The sequence below is a fragment of the Neoarius graeffei genome, chromosome 11 (genome assembly GCF_027579695.1).
Source record: "Neoarius graeffei isolate fNeoGra1 chromosome 11, fNeoGra1.pri, whole genome shotgun sequence".
Taxonomy (NCBI): Eukaryota; Metazoa; Chordata; class Actinopteri; order Siluriformes; family Ariidae; genus Neoarius; species Neoarius graeffei.
Genome location: NC_083579.1, coordinates 72,237,666 through 72,260,188, shown reverse-complemented (window position 1 = coordinate 72,260,188; position 22,523 = coordinate 72,237,666). Strand labels below are relative to the sequence as shown.

The 22,523-nt window shown below is 44.9% G+C and overlaps 1 long non-coding RNA gene across 1 annotated transcript; it reads right to left on the bottom strand.

The window, feature by feature from the left end:
• Window positions 1-9,645: 9,645 nt before the first annotated feature.
• Window positions 9,646-17,351, bottom strand: LOC132893990 (uncharacterized). The gene is made up of 3 exons (XR_009655602.1): window positions 17,170-17,351; window positions 10,046-10,104; window positions 9,646-9,955 (listed from the first exon to the last, which is right to left on the bottom strand). It is a non-coding gene; the product is annotated as an uncharacterized LOC132893990 (long non-coding RNA).
• Window positions 17,352-22,523: the final 5,172 nt, after the last annotated feature.

Sequence of the window (22,523 nt, the reverse complement as noted above, 5' to 3'; positions counted from 1 at the left end):
ATGCCAGCATACAGGCCGCTGGTTAAAGTCACCAAACCGGCTACAAAGCAGATACATGTGTGGCCAGAGGGGTCCTCAGAGGCACTCCAGGACTGTTTTTCCACCACTGACTGGAGCATGTTCAGACATGGCTGACAGGGGAAGTCCACAGGCTCCTGAGGGCTCGGAATGCCGCCTTCAGAGCTGGGGACGAGGTGGGCCTGAGGACAGCTAGGGCCAACCTGTCACGAGGCATCAGGGTGGCCAAGAGACAGTATTCCAGAAACATTGCTGTCTACTTCAATGACAGCAGAGACACCAGGAACCTGTGGCGGGGGATTCAGACCATCATAGACTACAAGCCCTCACCGCAGACCTGTGATAACTCCACCTCTCTGCTGAATCAGTTGAACAACTTCTTCGCTTGCTTTGTGGCAGACAACAGCACCACGGCACAGAAGACCCCACCACCTCCCGGCGACGAGGTGTTGACGCTGTCCCCAGACAGTGTGAGGAGAGCTCTCAGGACGACAAATGTACAGAAAGCCCCGGGTCCAGATAACATTCCTGGTCGTGTCCTGAGAGACTGCGCCGAGGAGCCCACAGATGTCTTTACAGACATCTTCAACATCTTGTTGATCCAGGCTGTTGTCCCCACGTGCCTCAAAGCCACCACCATCATCCCGGTCCCGAAGAAGCCGTCTCCCTCCTGCTTCAATGACTATCGCCTGGTTGCACTCACTCCCATCCTCATGAAGTGCTTCGAGCGGCTAGTCATGCGGCATATCAAGTCTGCCCCCCCCCCGCCCTGGACCCTTTCCAGTTTGCATTTCAGTCCAACCGATGACGCCATCTCCACTGCCCTCCACTCAGCCCTCACCCACCTGGAGACAAAAGACTCGTATGTCAGAATGCTGTTCATAGACTTTAGCTCAGCATTCAACACAATCATTCCTCAGCAGCTCATTCATAAACTGGACCAGCTGGGACTCAACACCTCCCTGTGCAACTGGCTGCTGGACTTCCTGATGGGGAGACCACAGGCTGTACGGGTTGGCAGCAACTCCTCCAGCACCATCACATTGAACACGGGGGCCCCCCAAGGATGTGTGCTGAGCCCCCTCCTCTTCACTCTGCTGACCCACGACTGCACACCAACATCCAGCTCTAATCTCTTCATTAAGAGACACTTAATCGTGACTATTGTGACGCTTAATTAAGACTATTGTGTCATAAGTACAGCGTCTGTACTTCCTCTGCAAACCAAGGTGAGCAAGAGTCCCAGCCCCCATCATGCACACATTCTACAGAGGCACCATTGAGAACATCCTGACCAGCTGCATCACTGTGTGGTACGGCGCCTGCACCATGTCCTGCTGCAAGACTCTGCAGCGCATCGTGAGAGCAGCTGAGAGGAACATTGGTGTCTCTCTCCCTTCTCTTATGGATATCTATAACTCCCACCTCACCCGCAAAGCCATCAGGATTGCAGGTGACCCCACCCACCCATCTCACAGCCTCTTCAGTCTGCTGCCGTCGGGGAGGAGACTGCGGAGTCTCCGGGCCAAAACCAGCAGGCTCAAGAACATTTTCTTTCACCAGGTGGTCAGGAGGCTCAACTCCCTCCCTGTTCTGCCCCTCCTCCCCCCTGCCACAGATTCTGCCCGCACACCCCCCTGCCCCCCCTTCAGCATCTGACATGTCACCCTCACAGTTCCCCCCCAACACACACACACACACACACACACACACACACACACACACTCTCAACTTTCATTAACACACTGAACTCAGGGACTACACATTTCACTTTACCCCGCTCATTTGCACTATTCCGCACTACCTCACCTTAACAGCTATTAGTTTATTGTTTATACTGCTTATTTCATGTTTACCTGCTATACCTCAAGTACCCTTGACTGTTAATTTGCTCCAATTTATATGTGTTTGTGTGTGTGTGTGTGTGTGTGTGTGTGTGTATCAGGGGCGTGTTTAGCCTATTTTTGGGGGTGCTCAAGCACCCCCAAAAACGAGCTCAGCACCCCCTAGCTCAGCACCCTCAAAAACACTGCTTTTGGACGTAATTTTCAGAAATAAGTTCCCTTGCACACTGCGCAATGAATGTGTGTGCAGGCGTGTGTGTGTTCTTGAATTCACCTGTTACGTGATAGTTCTATGACCAGTAAAATACCTCTCCTCCTTGCGTCCCCTCTGATTGGGTTGCCTGTCTGCATGAGTGCTTGCTACAACATGGTGTTTTTTTTAACTGGATTCCACGCCGATGAGGAACTCGAAGTAGCACCTGAGTATTACTGGCATAGCGAGATGTGAAGGTACGGACTGGAGTTACAATTGTTAAACACAACACAATAATATGCATAATGCAATATTGATGTTCCCTGGTCTATGAACAGAATGATAAAAACGACATTTATCATCCATATCGAGATACTTTTGTGCAGAGCTGTACAAGTGCTACGGTGCTAGACCACCGTGTGTTAGTCAATTTTATTTAATGTAACATAGCGTTTACGTTTGCTTATCATTCACAAATCCAAACCCTGGTCATTGTCTGGGGGGACAGTGAGTGTGGTTTGGATATAGCCTACAGTGGTGCTTGAAAGTTTGTGAACCCTTTAGAATTTTCTATATTTCTGCATAAATATGACCGAAAACATCATCAGATTTTCACACAAGTCCTAAAAGTAGATAAAGAAAACCCAGTCAAACAAATGAGGCAAAAATATTATACTTGGTCATTTATTTATTGAGGAAAATGATCCAATATTACATATCTGTGAGTGGCAAAAGTATGTGAACCTTTGCTTTCAGTATCTGGTGTGACCCCCTTGTGCAGCAATAACTGCAACTAAATGTTTGCGATAACTGTTGATCAGTTCTGCACACCGGCTTGGAGGAATTTTAGCCCATTCCTCCGTACAGACCAGCTTCAACTCTGGGATGTTCGTGGGTTTCCTCACATGAACTGCTCGCTTCAGGTCCTTCCACAATATTTTGATTGGATTAAGGTCAGGACTTTGACTTGGCCATTCCAAAACATTAACTTTATTCTTCTTGAACCATTCTTTGGTAGAATGACTTGTGTGCTTAGGGTCATTGTCTTGCTGCATGACCCACCTTCTCTTGAGATGGACAGATGTCCTGACATTTTCCGTTAGAATTCGCTGCTATATTTCAGAATTCATTGTTCCAGCAATGATGGCAAGCTGTCCTGGCCCAGATGCAGCAAAACAGGCCCAAACCATGATACTACCACCACTATGTTTCACAGATGGGATAAGGTTCTTATGCTGGAATGCAGTGTTTCTCCTTTCTCCAAACATAATGCTTCTCATTTAAACCAAAAAGTTCTATTTTGGTCTCATCTGTCCACAAAACATTTTCAATAGCCTTCTGGCTTGTCCACGTGATCTTTAGCAAACTACAGACGAGCAGCAATGTTCTTTTTGGAGAGCAGTGACTTTCTCCTTGCAACCCTGCCATGCACACCATTGTTGTTCAGTGTTCTCTTGATGGTGGACTCATGAACATTAACATTAGCCAATGTGAGAGAGGCCTTCAGTTGCTTAGAAGTTACCCTGGGGTCCTTTGTGACCTCGCCGACTATTACACGCCTTGCTCTTGGAGTGATCTTTGTTGGTCGACCACTCCTGGGGAGGGTAACAATGGTCTTGAATTTCCTCCATTTGTTCACAATGTGTCTGACTGTGGATTGGTGTAGTCCAAACTCTTTAGAGATGGTTTTGTAACCTTTTCCAGCCTGATGAGCATCAACGACGCTTTTTCTGAGGTCTTCAGAAATCTCCTTTGTTTGTGGCATGACACACTTCCACAAACATGTGTTGTGAAGATCAGATGTTGATAGATCCCTGTTCTTTAAATAAAACAGGGTGCCTACTCACACCTGATTGTCGTCCCACTGATTGAAAACACCTGACTCTAATTTCACCTTCAAATTAACTGCTAATCCTAGGGGTTCACATACTTTTGCCACTCACAGATATGTAATATTGGATCATTTTCCTCAATAAGTAAATGACCAAGTATAATATTTTTGTCTCATTTGTTTAAGTGGCTTCTCTTTATCTACTTTTAGGACTTGTGTGGAAATCTGATTATGTTTTTGGTCATATTTATGCAGAAATATAGAAAATTCTAAAGGGTTCACAAACTTTCAAGCACCACTGTACATTTTCAAAGCTTGCCAACTGTTTAGTTCTTCCAAAATAGGGTATTCCCCTAGTTGTGTTTTTGTGTGATGTGTGATGTAAATATGATGTGCGACATATCTTCATTTCCCCCCTTTTTGTTTAAACTACTTTTGACATTAGATCTCACCCATAAGGTCAGGCATCACAATTCACTTTTTTCCTTCAAAATGTTCAATTTGTGGCATACTATTAAAGACAGTCCTCTGAAATAAAATGTGTTTTGGTCATATTATCAAATAATGAGGAAATACAATGGGGAATTTTCCCGACGTGCGTCAGAGGAATTATTGCATTTGAGTTTTTCTATCAGTAGGTTGACTTGCAGTGAGCCAACCACCAGCTACTAAGGACAAAGACCCTAGTGGCCTTATGGGTCTCACCACGCCACTAAAACACTCAAAAACAAACACAGTGTTTTCTCTACATTGACATGGATTGTGAGTGCATTATTACTATTCACTTTCTGAGAATGTTGACAACCCAGGTGCATATAGGCCTCTTCCTACTTCCTACCTATATCCACCTTTACCTGTGTCCACTACTGCCCTCATGTGTCTAAATAACATCATAATAATTAGCAAATTAATCAAAACAGACACTGAAATGTACATGCACGAAGCAAACAATTAAACAAATGACTATCAAAAGAACACTACCAAAATATAACAAACATAACAAAAAATATAAACTAATGTAAGCTAATGTAAAATCATAATAATACACACTATTATTACACAATACACAATAACACATTAATTAACAATTACCACTGTTCAAAATGAATAGCTCCAACATTACAAATGCAGTAGTAGGTCTTGTTTAGTTAAAAATATAACGTAAATATTTGTGTCAGTGGTTGTAAATGTGTAGATATCATAGTTTATTGGGTCAGCTTCTGTTAAAACATTGCATAAGTCTAGTCTTGTCTAGTCTAGTCTTCTTGTCTAGTTAAGTCTAGTCTAAATGCGGAATAAACGTGGAAACACTGTTGTTCAAGCCAGGTGCCTCTGTCAGCTCTGGGGGCTAAGCACCCCCAAAGATCAGATGCTAGAATCGCCCCTGGTGTGTGTATATATATATATATATACACTACCGTTCAAAAGTTTGGGGTCACCCTGACAATTTTGTGTTTTCCATGAAAAGTCACACTTTTATTTACCACCATAAGTTGTAAAATGAATAGAAAATATAGTCAAGACATTTTTCTGGCCATTTTGAGCATTTAATCAACCCCACAAATGTGATGCTCCAGAAACTCAATCTGCTCAAAGGAAGGTCAGTTTTATAGCTTCTCTAAAGAGCTCAACTGTTTTCAGCTGTGCTAACATGATTGTACAAGGGTTTTCTAATCATCCATTAGCCTTCTGAGGCAATGAGCAAACACATTGTACCATTAGAACACTGGAGTGATAGTTGCTGGAAATGGGCCTCTATACACCTATGTAGATATTGCACCAAAAACCAGACATTTGCAGCTAGAATAGTCATTTACCATATTAGCAATGTATAGAGTGTATTTCTGATTAGTTTAAAGTGATCTTCATCGAAAAGAACAGTGCTTTTCTTTCAAAAATAAGGAAATTTCAAAGTAAACCCAAACTTTTGAACTGTAGTGTGTATATATATATATATATATATATATATATATATATGTATGTCTGTGTGTGTGTGTGTGTATATATATATATATATATATACAGTGTTTAGTCTATGTCTAGTTCTTATCTAGAGTGTTTATACTGTTTATTATTGCATTGCCTGTTTGCACCGTGGGTCAGAGAGGACTGAAATTTCACCTGTGCTGTATGTCGAGCATCTCATCTCATCTCATTATCTCTAGCCGCTTTATCCTGTTCTACAGGGTCGCAGGCAAGCTGGAGCCTATCCCAGCTGACTACGGGCGAAAGGCGGGGTACACCCTGGACAAGTCGCCAGGTCATCACAGGGCTGACACATAGACACAGACAACCATTCACACTCACATTCACACCTACGGTCAATTTAGAGTCACCAGTTAACCTAACCTGCATGTCTTTGGACTGTGGGGGAAACCGGAGCACCCGGAGGAAACCCACGTGGACAACATGCAAACTCCGCACAGAAAGGCCCTCGCTGGCCCCGGGGCTCGAACCCAGGACCTTCTTGCTGTGAGGCGACAGCGCTAACCACTACACCACCGTGCCGCCCTATGTCGAGCATGTATAGCATATTTGACAATAAAGTTGACTTGAACGTCGCTCTGGATAAGAGCATCTGCTAAATGCCATTAATGTAATAGAATGTAATATGAAAAAGTAGCACAATATAATTAATTTTATATGTGGACATAGATCCAGCAACTCACATGTTTTTTTTTTTTAAATCTTCATTCCTAAAAGGTGGATTTAAAAAAAAAAGTGTGCTTATATTCTTTCTTATTTACTTATTTATTTGTTGATTTGTTTGATGCTATTGATTGTATTATTTAATGACTTAATAATTATTATTATTATCTCTTTTAGTGTCTTTTTAATTACATTTTACAGCAGCTTTAATTGCATTTTATACATGATTGTGGATTTACAACTATTATTATTATTATTATTATTATTTATTTACTGTTACACAGCTATAAGTTGGTAGCTGGAATCGAATTTCAGTACTGACGGCAAGCTACGTCTTGTAACCTTTGGCCTCAAGTACTTTTCTGAGGAGGCGTGCTGTGCCAAGGAGGTCTGCCTTCTGAAGCAGCTCAATCTTTGTGGTCACATCAATCGACTCAAGGTGTTTAGTTAGGTTTGGCGTGACTGTGCCCAGTGCACCCACCACCACTGGAACCACTCTTGCTTTAATGTTCCATAACTTTGCTACCTCCCTTCGCAAGTCCTGGTACTTATCAATTTTCTCATTTTCTTTCTCAGCAACTCCAGTGTCTCCAGGGACGACAATGTCAATAATGTTGCACAAACCATTCTTTCTATCGATCACCACTAGGTCTGGTCTCCTTGCTTGGATGTGGGAACATGTCTGTATATTGAAATCCCATAGCAACTTCACTTCTTCGCTCTCCAGTACCCCTTCGGGCTTATGCTCATACCACTTATCTGTTACTTCGAGTCCATGAGATTGGGTGATGTTCCAATGAAGGATCCTAGCCACATTATCATGATGATGTTTGTACTCTATCTCACGTTCATCTTTTCTATACAACTTGAGATTGTCCATGTATAAAAGATGGTTTATGGACTCGGTCTGTTTTCCAAGTTGGTATCTATGTTAGGAGTGGTGAGATTAGGAACAGAAGCAGAACACACAGGCAGTAATCCAATAAATAATGAGATTTAATCCAGGGAAAGAGCATGCCAAAAAAAGGTAAACAAACAAATGGCAAAAATAGTCCAGGTACAAAGAGACAAAAAACTTGACAAAAACATGAGACAGACAAGGACAAAAACACTAAAGCAAAAAAACATAAACAAGAAAAAACCCTATGTGCAAAAACCATGAACGAGAAAAAACCCTTAGTGCAAAAACCATGAACTAGAAAAATAGCTTGAGCAAAAACCATGGAACACAATAAAGGCACAGAAATGGCTAGAATAGCAAAACGAGACGTTCTGGCAAAGTCAGGGTCTGAGAATGGCTTATTTATACACAGCAGTGAGAACCAGGAAGTGAAATGCAGGCTAGATGGAATTCCCGTCCCGGATCCGGATTAGACCTGGGAGATAAGTAATCTTCGGAGTGGAAGTCTGGGGCGGAGCATGACAATCTACCCTTAGTTCTCGGGAGTATTATCTACTAGCCTAGGCCCTCCCATCCTAAGCGTGACGCAACATGAGGGCCTGTTGCGAGCTTAGTCTGGCCAGGCAAGCTATCTACAGCTCTTCCAAGCTCCCGAAAAATCGGGAACCAATCAACTTTGAGCATCTCCAACAGCCCTGGGTAGAGGCGTGTTCAAGGCACTGACGTAGTAGAACTGCAACCGGAAGCCATAGATTGTTTACAGAATCTATGCTGGAAGCGCTTCATTCATGCTTCCGCATCTATTACGCATAGATGCTGTATTGAAAGCATTCAACGGGAAGTTCTCATTGAAAACGGAGCAAAGAGCAGCCCTGGAGGTATTTATTGAAAGGAAGGACGTTTTCACCTTGCTCCCGACCGGCTTCAGTAAGAGTTTAATCTACCAGTTAGCCCTGTCGCGTCGCATACGTCAGAGGAAAGAGTGATGTGATTGGTTTAAGCTTCGTCACAGCCTTTTCTGGCTTCGACCAGTAGCAAACTGAGGCATTTCAGGGAGGCGGGTCAACCACGGGCTCTGGGAAACGGTTGGGCTTCATATCTTGGCCAGACCAATAGCTCGGAGAGCTTTGAAGTCGCGTTAGCCAGGCTAATTATCTACAGCTGTATGAGGCATATGACAAAGAGTAAAGGGGATAAACTGTCACCCTGAAAGATGCCTCGCCAGATGCTGACTTCTCCTAGGCTTTGCCCATTTGACCTCAGTATCGTTCTTCAGTTTGCCATGCTTGTCTGTACCAATCACTGGATGTTTGGAGCTATTCCTGTCAGTTGCAACATTTCCAGTATCCAAGAATGCAGCACCATGTCATATGCCTTCTGATAGTCTATCCATGCCATCGCCAGGTTTGTCTTTCTTCACTTGCAATTCTGCATAACCATTTTGTCAATGAGAAGTTGGTCCTTTGTACCTCGTGAGCCCTTGTGGCATCCTTTCTGCTCTTCCAGGAAAAGCTGCTATGTCTCAAGATGGTTGTAAATTTTCTCGGAAAGCATTCCACTGAGCAGTTTCCACATGATTGGGAGACATGTTATGGGTCAAAAGTTTTCCACAGTATTACTGAGTATAGGATCCTTCAGACTGCTTCCCCACATCAGCTACAGTTATCTTTACATTCTCCTGGGTTATACACTGACTGAGCTCTTCTTTCACGTCGTTCAACCACTCTCCCTCCCGATTGTGCTTTACTGGATCATCCCAGATGTTGCTCCAAAAGTAGCAGCTCTCTTCTGTGTCTGGCATACAGTCATTTCCCATAGTGCTCCCATTAAGATCTTGATAGAGCTTCTTCTGGTCGTACTCAAACATACGGTCCTGTCTATATTAACATAATCAGCCTTGGCTATCACTCGCTGCTTCAATTCCTCAATTACAACATTCAGCCCCTTCTTTCTGACATTGTATTTCTTCTCAATCCGTGTGTAGCAAAGGCCAGGCAATAAATGCAAATTTTGGTAGTACGTAGACTACGCCAGTCTGGGGGTTATGTTCCCAGACACCATTAACCAGTTACTAAGACAGTAACCATGACAAGGAAATAGAAACACAGGTTCAAACACTCTTAGGCCAGGGAGGTATGTTCCACACAAAATATTTATTACAACACATAGATAACAACCACTGATAAAACAAATACAGGTTTTAAAACAACAACCAATCACACCTCACTTAAACAAACTCCAGATAACCCAGGACACTGCACATACATAGCCATTTAGCCATAGTACCTACTGCTTACTTTAATAAATGGAACTAGGACAGAGCTAGGGCTTACCAAGCATGCCAGGCTGACAGACAAGAGAAAAGGGCAGAGGCCCAGAAAAGAAACACAACAAACAAAATCACAACACACAACTGTAGAACAAAACAAAAATCACCCGTTGTGGACACAGCAAAGGAAAAAGTGAGAAGGCTCCACCACCTCTAGGTCAGCCGAGGACCCGCCTGGATTGCTACACTCCTGTCCAAAAAGGGAGAGAAAAATACACAGATCAGGCAAATACCTACAGCAGCTACTGGTATTCTAAAAAATTAAATATACTTAGAGCACCGTAATGTGACTTGACTTTCCTCACAGCTAGGGCTGAACATTGTCCCGAAGCGCTCCCACTAGACGGGAAAAAAAAAGTACAACGACCCTGGTCACAGGAGACAAAATTAGACGGGTCATACAGATCCACAAACATACATACACTCTTTCTACATGTACTTAATTGGCATCATGCCCACACATACCATACACATCCACCCACAAACACACACAAGACAAAAAAAAAAAAACACCACAGGCACAGCTACATTAGCCCACTCTGTAGTACATTTCACAAACAAAACAAATAAGCAAAACCAAAAAAAAAAACTACAGACACAACAGGCACTTAATTACTACAAATTAGCCGCTTTGCACCAAGCCCCCAAGTGTGCAGTAGCCTACAGGCTAACAGCAACTGTGAAGCAGCCGCAAGCAAGCCGAGCAGCCACCATTTGTAAGTGGAAAATCAAACAGGAGACAAAACAGCAACAGCGAAAGCTATAGGAACAGTAGGCGAGCAGCTTCCAGCACATGCAAATCACGGAAACAATCCTTCCGCTCCACTACAGACCAGGAAGAAAAAAACTGAAGCCAATACGTGCTCTGACTAAATCAGACCGGCTCCAACTAAATCAGACCAGCTGACAAAACAAGAAGAACGATTACTAGATCACTATAAATCCCGTACAAAACGATAAGAAAATTAGCAGATACATACCACATAAACAGTGCTTCACACTCCACTATGGACCAGGAAGAAAAACTCTGAAGCCAACACGTACTCCAACTAAATCGGACAGGCTAACGAAGCGAAAAGAACGGATATTAAATCACTATAAGTTTCGTATAAGATGATAGGAAGATTAACAGATACATACCACATGAACAGTGCTCCACGCTCCACTAGACCAGAGAGAAAGAAAACAACTTCCGCTAAAAAGCACCCTCCGGAGCCAGTGCGTACTCCTGTTGTAGAGTAACTAATGTAAGCACGGGAGCAACTGAAAGTTAAACAAGGCTGCTCTACATGTCCCACCGCATCAACTAGGAACTAACAGCCCCCTACCATCACAACACACACCACTTCCTTAAATAGTCCAGAGTGCCCAAAATTAGTTCCTATGTTTAGACCGAGACTTGACTCCTCCTAGTGGAGGGGAGAAAGAATGTGAATATACACCCCACTACAATCTATCCCCCAACTTTGTATCGGCGTCCCGACGATAAAACAGAAGACAACCAACAGACCCAAGAGCTTACTGGACACTAGACAAAACAACCGCCTAATCAGGAACCTTACAACTAGGCCCTGCTGTCCGAGGGAGATGATGGGGGTTTGAATGCTGGCCAGCAGTTGTACGTCCTGTCCGGCTTACAGCCTGTGTACTGGGCTGATCTAAAGGTGCCAGAGGGGCCACAGACTCTATTGGGCCCTGTGCCAACTCCCCTATGGGTTCCGCAGAGTCCAAATCCCCTGCTGTTGGCACCGGCACCTCTGTTGGCACCATGTTAGGCAGTCTGGAGGTAGAACTGACTACCGGACCTACCAAGCAGAGTTCCTGATCATCAAATGGGTCCACTGGACCTACTGGTGACGGGGGATGGGAATTTACCACCAGTGGCCCAGGATCTGGTCCCACCAGGGGTTTTAGCATGTCCCGATGGACATGCCGGACCTTCTGCAAGTCATCCGCCAGTGCAATGGTGTAAACTACTCCATCACTAAGGGGAGCCTTTACCACCCTATAAAGCACCGAACTCCAGGCGTCCTGAATCTTTTGACGACCCCGGACTCCGAGGTCTCAGAGGTAGACCAACTGACCCACCCGTAAGGGCATGTCTCGTACTCACTGGTCATGCCTTTCCTTCCTTCAACTGGCTGCTGTTTGTAAGCGCTCCCAAGCACCTTCATAGGCTACCATTAATCGCACCTGGTGCTCCACTACCCAGTCTTGGACCTTCCCAGGTACGGGGTCTTTAACCTGGCCTAGAAGGAAATCAATAGGAAGTCTAGCTTCCTGACCAAACATTAAAAAGAATGGAGATTCCCCTGTGCTCTTGTGCGGCGTAGAGTTGTAAAAAAAACAGCACTTGTGGGAGACACGAGGCCCAGTCTCTTTTCTGTGACGCAGGCAATGTAAAGGGTTGTATATAGAAGATTGTAAAGGGTCCTATTGAACCTCTCACACTGCCCGTTACCTGCGGGATGGTAAGGGGTGGTGCGGGACTTAAAGACCCCATATAAACAACAAAGCTGATGAATTAAGGAGCTCTCAAAACTCCTTCCCTGATCTGAATGGATACGACTCGGGACCCCGAATTTGTAAAACCACTCATTTAGCAAAACCTGCGCCACTGTAGAAGCTTGTTGATCCCGAGTGGGAACAGTCTGGGTGAATTTGCTAAATACGTCCGTCAGGACCAGCACATTCTCTAAACCATTACGAGATGGCTCTAGGAGGGTGAAATCTATGGCTAAGATCTCATTGGGTCTGGAGGCCAACAAGTGGCCCATAAACCCATGCGACCCCGATGCAGAATTTTTAGCCACTTGGCAGCGCTCACACTGTTGACACCACTGTTTAACATCCGCTGACATTCCTGGCCAATAACACCGTAGCCTCACTAAGTCAGTGGTCCTCTCCACACCCTGGTGGCCGTGATCTTGGTGCAATTGCATAAGCACCTCCCGTTGCAGGACTTCAGGCAAAAGAAGTTGACAATACTCCTCATCCCCATCAGGGTGGAACACTCGACGATATAACACTCCCTCCTGCTCTATTAGGCGGTTCCACTGACGCAAAATTATCCGTACCTTTAGAGATACCTGTGACCTCTTCTCCGGTGCTGGCTGTACCTGTTTCCTCCAAAACTCCAGCACATCTTTCAGAAGGAGATCAGCCTCCTGTAGAGCCCGAAGGTCAGAGGGGGTGTAAGATGGCAAGACACAAACCATGGACTGCATTGCTGGCACTAGGCTTGGAGCACCCTGCAGGGCTTCAGGAATGGCAGTACCAGGAAGAGCCTGATCAGCTACATCCTGGCTGGACATGTACTGCCGTGAAAGTGCGTCTGCATTTCCATTGCTGCGGCCTGATTGATACTTCAGTTCAAAGTTGAAGGCTGCAGGCTGAGCTGCCCACCGATGTTCAGTCGCCCCAATTTAGCTGACTGCAAGTAGCTAAGCGGATTGTTATCCGTAAAGACCACACATCTCTGCCCCAAGAGGTACTCCCTAAACTTCTCCGTCATGGCCCACTTGAGCGCTAAGAACTCCAGTTTCATAGAACTGTAATTCACCATATTGCACTCAGTGGGCCGGAGCCCCCTGCTGGCATAGGCTACTGGTCTTACCCTACCCTCCTGTTCCTGGGAGAGAACTGCTCCTAGGCCATTATGACTAGCATCGACCTCCATTATAAATGGGCGCGAGAAGTCAGCATAAGCGAGTACTGGGGCAGAAACTAGCTTGGCCTTCAATGCCTCAAAGCTCTGTTCACACTCCGGGGTCCATACCGTCTCTATAGCCTTCCCCGACCCCCACCTAGACTTTGAACCCACTAGCTCCACCACTAGCTTATGTAACGGGGCTGCCAATCGCGCAAAACCTTCAACAAAATGCCTGTAGTAGCTGGCAAATCCTAAAAAGGATTGCAACTCTGAAACATGCTTGGGACGCTGCCACTTAGCCACTGCTTCGACCTTAGCCGGGTCAGTGCACACCCCCTGACTCGAAATGATATGGCCCAAATAGCCAACTTCCCGCTGGAAGAAAGCACACTTTTCCAAGTTAGCCTTTAACCCTTCCCGTTGAAGTCGACTCAAGACGATTTCCAAGCGTTGCAAATGTTGTGAGACTGATGCAGAAAAGACAATAATATCGTCTAAATAAAGCAGAAGTGATTGGCCCTGCTGATCTCCAAACATCCTCTGCATCAGCCTCTGAAATGTACTGAGAGCATTACATAATCCGAAAGGCATACGATTCCATTCAAACAAGCCGAATGGTGTACAAAAAGCTGTTTTAGGCTTATCCTGCTCTGACACAGGGACCTGATTGTAACCACTGGCTAGATCTAACGTTGAGAACCAGCATGCACTGGACAACGTGTCAAGGCTTTCTTCAATGCGAGGAAGGGGAAAAGCATCTTTTCTGGTCTTACTATTGAGCAACCGATAGTCAACACACATACGCAATGTCCCATCTATCTTTTTGACCAAGACAATAGGAGAAGCGTAAGGACTTGAGCTCTCTCGAACAACTTGAGCCTCCAAAAGCTGATTAATGTGAGCCTTTACAGTCTTGTACTCAGATGGAGGAATGCGCCAATACCTCTGATGGACTGGTGTATCATCTAGCAAAGGGATATCATGGGATATCAAATTTGTGCAACCCAAGTCACCCTCATGGGCAGAAAAGACTGAGCTATATCGCTGGAGTAGGTCCCTGACCTGAAGCTGTTTGTCTTCAGACAAGGTGCTCAAGTCCACTGCCTGGATTTTGTCCTGCAAAGAGCTGGTCACCAACTGGGTGGACACAGTCGCAGTGGTAGGTCTAACTTCCGTGATACCCGTAGGAAAGCTAATAATCTGAACAGGGACCCCATGCTAATGCGGGGGAAAAGCAAGGCTTCAGTCATCCCCATGTTGACCACTGGGACTAGAGCTGTACCCCTTATGATCTGAACAAGACATGGGAAGGCAAGAAAGCCAGCTGGAAGTCCAGATGGAGGAGGTTCAAAAAGTGCTGCTGTACCAGCCAGCTGGGGGGACAAGTACACGGTATGAATTGCATCACCCCACCTGGGATACGCACCGTGTGGGTACCCCGAACCCGAGCGGTACCTATAGGCAAGTCCAACGGCTGAATGGCAGACTGATGACACTTCTGCAAAGCCTCGAGAACCAGACCAGGAACCTGCACCACTGACGGGGTATCAAACAAAGCAGGGCCATAGGCCCCAAAAAGCTCCTGGTAGCACCGACTAATGACATTCATTCCCAGCACTCCAGGAACAGCAGGTGGGGTGCCTGGGAAGTCTCGTACAATCAGGATCCCACAACATGGAATAAGTCTCTCACACAAGAAAACATCCAACTCCAAGTAGCCAAGATATGGAATGGCCAAGCCATTGGCTGCCCACAACTGGAGCCAATGGCAAGACTGCAGGCGCTCATGACCCCATGGTTCAAACTGCTAGCGAAAAAAGCTCTCAGTTACTGTAGATACCATTGACCCAGTATCTAACAAACAAGAGACCACCACCCCCCCGATGCAGAAATCAATATTAGGACAAGAGGACATCAACCTGGAAGCAGAAGAAACAAAAGAGCCAGTAGAGAACCCATCTGCGTTGTGGCTCAGCAACGCAGTGGGATTCAGTTTCCCTGCTCCGACAGTTGAGATGACCTGGATGTGGCAACATGAAGAGTAGAAAGGTTGGAGCGAGGAACTCTTTCCCCATCACAGTCTTTAGCAAAATGGCCGGGTTTTTGACATCGATGACAAATGATTGGGCCACTGCGCTGAGGGTGACCAGAAAACCCAGCGGCTTGGAGGGATGCTACTGTCTGTGTCAGTTGGGTAAGTTGTTCCTGCTGCTGTTTCAACATGGTTTTTAATTCGTCCAGTTCAGAGCTTTTTGGCATTGTTGGAGAAGTGGAACTGGGACCGCCACACATGGCATACTGGACGCCATAAGCTGAAGGTAAGGAGAAACTACGGGCCCTAACACTTCCTGGTAAGCCCTCCCTTTCCCATCTCATGGCTTCACCATGCACTTCCAGCATGGTGGCTGTGGGCTGGCAACGAACAAACTGCTTTAATTCCCGGCGAAGGGCATTATTGAGTACATGTTCTACAAACTGATCACGAAGTAAGACTACGGAATTAGGCACACCATCTGGAGCCCATTGTTTCACTTGCTCCATCAAAGTCATCAAAGCCAGGGAGAACTCCTGTGAGATTTAACCTTCCTGCTGCTGTCTGGCAAAGAAAGCTTGTTGCAAGGTAACATATGATTGGGAGAGACCATAAAGCTCTTGTAAAATAGCCAAAACCTTGGCGGAATCTCTTCGCTCTATACTGGGCTGATACTTAATTTCCTGCTTTGCCTCCCCCTCCAAATGATCAAAGATGAAGAAGGCTTTATCAGCCTCAGATATGTGCCACGCTCGCATACATGCCTGTATTTCCTCAGTCCATTCCTCCAGCCCTATACCAGTTTTCCCATTGAACATGGGGCACTTCCGCTCATGGGGTATAACAACTAACAGCTCCATTACCGGAGTGCTGGTTCCTGCCATTGGCACTGAACCAGCTGCCGCAGGTGTAGGCAAGATTAGGTTGGAGCTCATTTGAGGGTCCGTTTGCTCTTGACGCAAGCGCTCATTATCTGCCTGCAACTGTACAACCATTTCCCGTAACTGCTGCATTTCCTCCTCCATAACTATAGGAACCGAAATGTCAGGACTATAGCAAATTATGCAAAAAAAACCCCAAAACAGTCCGACCTTAGGCCAGGTACCAATTGTTCCTGAAAATTGCAGCTGCTGCCTTGTCTCCCTACTACACACAACAAATACCAAACGAATTCAAAAAGAAAAAGAAATGAAGAACAAACAAAACAAAAACAAATAAACACACCTCTCCAGCCTTACTGACTGAAATCCTGCTGACTACGCCAGTTTGTAGCAAAGGCCAGGCAATAAATGCAAATTTTGGTAGTAGACTATGCCAGTCTGGGGGTTATGTTCCCAGACACCATTAACCAGTTACTAAGACAGTAACCATGACAAGGAAATAGACACACAGGTTCAAACACTCTTAGGCCAGGGAGGTATGTTCCACACAAAATATTTATTACAATACATAGATAACAACCACTGATAAAACAAATACAGGTTTTAAAACAACAACCAATCACACCTCACTTAAACAAACTCCAGATAACCCAGGACACTGCACATACATAGCCATTTAGCCATAGTACCTACTGCTTACTTTAATAAATGGAACTAGGACAGAGCTAGGGCTTACCAAGCACGCCAGGCTGACAGACAAGAGAAAAGGGCAGAGGCCCAGAAAAGAAACACAACAAACAAAATCACAACACACAACTGTAGAACAAAACAAAAATCACCCATTGTGGACACAGCAAAGGAAAAAGTGAGAAGGCTCCACCACCTCTAGGTCAGCCGAGGACCCGCCTGGATTGCTACACTCCTGTCCAAAAAGGGAGAGAAAAATACACAGATCAGGCAAATACCTACAGCAGCTACTGGAATTCTAAAAAATTAAATATACTTAGAGCACCGTAATGTGACTTAACTTTCCTCACAGCTAGGGCTGAACATTGTCCCGAAGCGCTCCCACTAGAGGGGAAAAAAAAAAGTTCAACTACCCTGGTCACAGGAGACAAAATTAGACGGGTCATACAGATCCACAAACATACATACACTCTTTCTACATGTACTTAATTGGCATCATGCCCACACATACCATACACATCCACCCACAAACACACACAAGACAAAAAAAAAAAACATCACAGGCACAGCTACATTAGCCCACTCTGTAGTACATTTCACAAACAAAACAAATAAGCAAAACAACAACAAAAAAAAAAACTACAGACACAACAGGCACTTAATTACTACAAATTAGCCGCTTTGCACCAAGCCCCCAAGTGTGCAGTAGCCTACAGGCTAACAGCAACTGTGAAGCAGCCGCAAGCAAGCCAAGCAGCCACCATCTGTAAGTGGAAAATCAAACGGGAGACAAAACAGCAACAGCGAAAGCTATAGGAACAGTAGGCGAGCAGCTTCCAGCACATGCAAATCACGGAAACAATCCTTCCGCTCCACTACAGACCAGGAAGAAAAAAACTCTGAAGCCAATACGTGCTCTGACTAAATCAGACCGGCTCCAACTAAATCAGACCAACTGACAAAACAAGAAGAACGATTACTAGATCACTATAAATCCCGTATAAAACGATAAGAAAATTAGCAGATACATACCACATAAACAGTGCTTCACGCTCCACTACGGACCAGGAAGAAAAACTCTGAAGCCAACACATACTTCGACTAAATCGGACAGGCTAACGAAGCGAAAAGAACGGATATTAAATCACTATAAGTCTCATATAAGATGATAGGAAGATTAACAGATACATACCACATGAACAGTGCTCCACGCTCCACTAGACCAGAGAGAAAGAAAACAACTTCCGCTAAAAAGCACCCTCCAGAGCCAGTGCATACTCCTGTTGTAGAGTAACTAATGTAAGCACGGGAGCAACTGAAAGTTAAACAAGGCTGCTCCACACGTCCCACCGCATCAACCAGGAACTAATGGCCCCCTACCATCACAACACACACCACTTCCTTAAATAGTCCAGAGTGCCCAAAATTAGTTCCTGTGTTAAGACCGAGACTTGACTCCTCCTAGTGGAAGGGAGAAAGAATGTGAATATACACCCCACTATACGTGTAAAGTCCTTCGCACTTGCACTTGGGTTGTTCCTTTTCCTCTCAAGCTTACTAATCTCTCGCCTGAGCAAATCAATCTTGCTCCTCATTCTTCTCTTCCAAAAGGGCTCCTTTCTTGGCTGAGTGTTTCTCTTCTTTACGCTTAGTCTCTGGGTTATGACAACAGCTGCAGCTCGCAACAGCTGACTGGTTTTGGATATATCAGCCGTCTGGATATGCGCAAGTACATAATTTACTTCCTGTGTCACCTCTCGGAGTTTCTTTCTTTCTACATGTTTCAACAGTCTCAGTTCCCCTCCCTCACCTCCAAGCATTTGTTTTTCAGCAATGCAGTTTCACCCTCTCCCATATGGGGGCACTTTGCACCTTAAGACATGGATGAAACTCTGTAAGAGCCTCTCAGAAGCTCCACACGCTGCCTTTGATTCAGATGAAGAGCCAAGATGAACATCATCTTCATTACTTTAACTGCATTTTTCATTCGCGATATCGGTAAACACTGAACTTTCACAATTTAATGTAATAGTGGCAAACATGCTGTATGATACAGAAAGAAAAGAGTGATTATTTCAGATATCTACACAATCATTTCTGAATTAATCTTTTCATACAGGAAGGTCTACTGCAGCCAACGATGTTTCCCAGACTCCTCCTGATATAATTACAGAGACACAGAAATCTACAGATCTGTTCTGTTCTCATGCCATAAAAAACCATCAGGTTATGCTGTGGTACAAACAAACTGAAAACAAACAATTACAGCTTCTTGGATATTTATATATGAATCTCCTGTTTCCTGAAGATTCCCTGAAAGACAAACTCGAGTCGGATGGAGATGGAAGGAATAAAGGGAAACTTACCATTAAAAATCTGGAGCCAGATGACAGTGCAGTTTATTTGTGTGCAGTGAGATTAGACACAGTGCTGCAGGACTCTGTGATCTCTGACAAAAACCTCCTCCTTCAGAGCGGCACAAATCTTACACCTGCTGTCGGCTTTCAAACTCCGTGTAAACTGCAGACACAATCATATGGAGTCCTTCTGGAGCGGTTTTGTAATTTGGTTCCTCACATTTATTATCTGTTACATAATAACAACTAATACTAGGGCTATAGTTAAAAGTATATATTTGAATTGTGGGGGAAAAAAAGTATTGGCCCACCTCAGGCATCTATGATTCATCCTTTGTGTCTTATTAAGCTTTTCATCACATAAGCCATGAAAGTTCTCAGCCCTGTGTCCAGCCTTTCACACAATTATTTATCAAATCTAACGTATTTACATGCATTTGTTATCAACTCTGCCACAGTATGACAGTATGATTCATACAATTAAGTAGATACTTGTAATGCGGCTGCGACATACCATACACTCGCGGATTAAAAATAAACTCAATGCTTTAATGAGCACTTCCTACGGGGCAAGATTCAGGGGCAGGAGTGACGGATAGTTCTAGGTCGATCTCTTCATCTATTTCCCATCTAATAGGGGTGACTACAACTGATGGGGGTAGTACATTGACTGCCTTTGGGGAAGATTCAGGACTGGGATATAAGTGAGACAGAGCATTTGCTTTAGTATTACGGGATCCAGGGCGATAAGAGATGGAAAAATCAACCTGGGAAAAGAAGAGAGACCACCGAGCCAGATGGGGGTTGAGCCGTTTAGCTGACCATAAATATTCTAGGTTTTTATGATCTGTTAACACGAGGAAGGGATGTGTAGCTCCCTCTAGCCAATGATGCCATTCTTCAAAATCTAGTTTCATGCCCAGCAATTCTTTATCCCTGATACTGTAATTGCGTTTGGCAGGGGTCAGTTTGTGGGAGTAGAAGGCAATTGGATGTAGTTTACAGGGGTCACCTACACACTGGGACAGCACCGCCCCAGTGTCTACCTCGGAGGCGTCCACCTCCACCACGAAAGGCTGAGTGGGATCAGAATGCTTCAGAATGGGGGCAGAGGTGAAGGCTACCTTGAGGGATTCGAACGCCTCATGTGCCCAGGAGTTCCACGAGAGTCTCTTGGACAGTCCTTTCAATAAGGTGGTAAGGGGAGCTGCTAGACTACTGAAATTGCGAATAAAACAACAGTAGAAATTAGCAAACCCAAGAAATTGTTGGAGCTCCTTTATGGACATAGGGATGGGCCAATCCGTTACGACTTTCACTTTCTGATCATCCATAATGACACCTTCCAAACTGATGACATAACCTACAGTAGGAAGGAAGTAGAAGGGAGATGAAATTCACATTTCTCTCCTTTAACTCCTGCTGATTCTCAAGCAGACGCATAAGGATGGAACAGACATGACAAATATGAGTTTCAAGATTAGGGGAGTAGATCAAAATGCCGTCGATGTAGTCAATGATATACTTGCCAAGCATATCCCAGAGTACATCGTTTATGAACACCTGGAATACGGACGGGGCATTGAGCAACCTGAAGGGCATTACCAAATACACATAGTGACCCCTAGTGGTAAGAAATGCTGTTTTCCATTCGTCATCTTCCTTTATACATACTAAGTTGTATGCGCTTCATAAGTCACATTTTGTAAATATTAATGCTCCACAAAGTTGTTCAAGTGCTACGGGGACTAAGGGCAGCGGCTAGGAATAAGGTTTTGTGATTTGATTTAACCCAGGATAGTCAATGCAGGGCCTAAGTCTCCCATCTTTCTTGTTGACAAAAAAGAACCCTGCAGCTGTGGGGAAAGTAGAAAGATGGATGAAACCCTGTTGTAAGTCCTCCTGAATGTATTCCTCCATAGCTCTCTCCTCTGCCTGAGTAAGTGGGTAAATTTAAGTGGGAAAGCATCATCTAGTAACTCAATGGAACAGTCATATTCTCTGTGAGGGGGAAGTTTGGTAGTACTTTTCTTACTAAATACTTCAAAGAGATCACTGTATTCGGGGGGCATGGAAACTATGACATTGCCATTGGGGCTTTCTATAGTCGTAGACGACACCAGAGCTGTGGGAAGCATGAGACAATGGTCATAACAGTAATTGAACCACAAGAGTATTTCTTTGTCAGACCAGGAGATGACAGGGTTATGTTTTCTGAGCCAGGGCAAACCTAATATAATGGCATACTCACAAGTATTCAGTACAAAAAAAAATAAAAAATCTCTTCAGAATGCAAAATACTGACAGTCATAGAAATGGGTTTTGTGACCCGGTTAACAAGTCCTTCTCCCACGGGATCTCCATCGACGGCAATCAATCTGAGTGGCGCCTCAAGTGGCTCCATGGGAATCTGGAGTTGCTCCACCAGCTCAGCAGATTTTAATGCTGAAAACACACAGACAGACTGAAGGCAGTTAACTGTCACAGGCAGGAGTAAGGACTTGGAGACCAACCCCTTAGTGGGTGCACTCACCACATTAGTGCATGGAGCAGGCTCCTTGCGCTTTCCTGGGGTCAGTGCCAAAGTACTGCGTCGGCGGATTTGACAGTCATGTAGAAGGTGACCCGCAGGTATACAATAGAGACACAGCCCCTCATGACGACATCGTTGCTTCTCCGCAGACAAATGGGATGAGTCACACTGCATGGGTTCGGGGGATTCAGGTTCCTTATGAGTCTGGGTCAGTGATGGACACGGGTGACGAGGAGTCAGTGCAGCAGCTGGAGCCATAGGGGATTTATGCAGACCTCTCCTGTGTTTCAGTTGGTCTAGGCAAATGGCTGGGGAAATCAGCTTCTCTAGTGAAAGGCAGTCGTCCTTGCATGCCATTTCCATTAGTATGTCAGAGTTCAAACCTTTGCGAAATGTCACGAGTTACACCAGCTCATTCCAACCACTCCCAGCCGCAAGAGTGCGAAATTCCAAAGCATCGTCAGACACTGAGCGATTACCCTAACATAAACGGGTGAGTAATTCCCCTTGAGAGCAGCCCTCATTGGCGTGATTGAAAACTGCTTTAAATTCTTGAATGAAATTGTCATAAATGTCGGACTGGACTATGGGCCAAACTGTGGTAGCCCAATCTAAG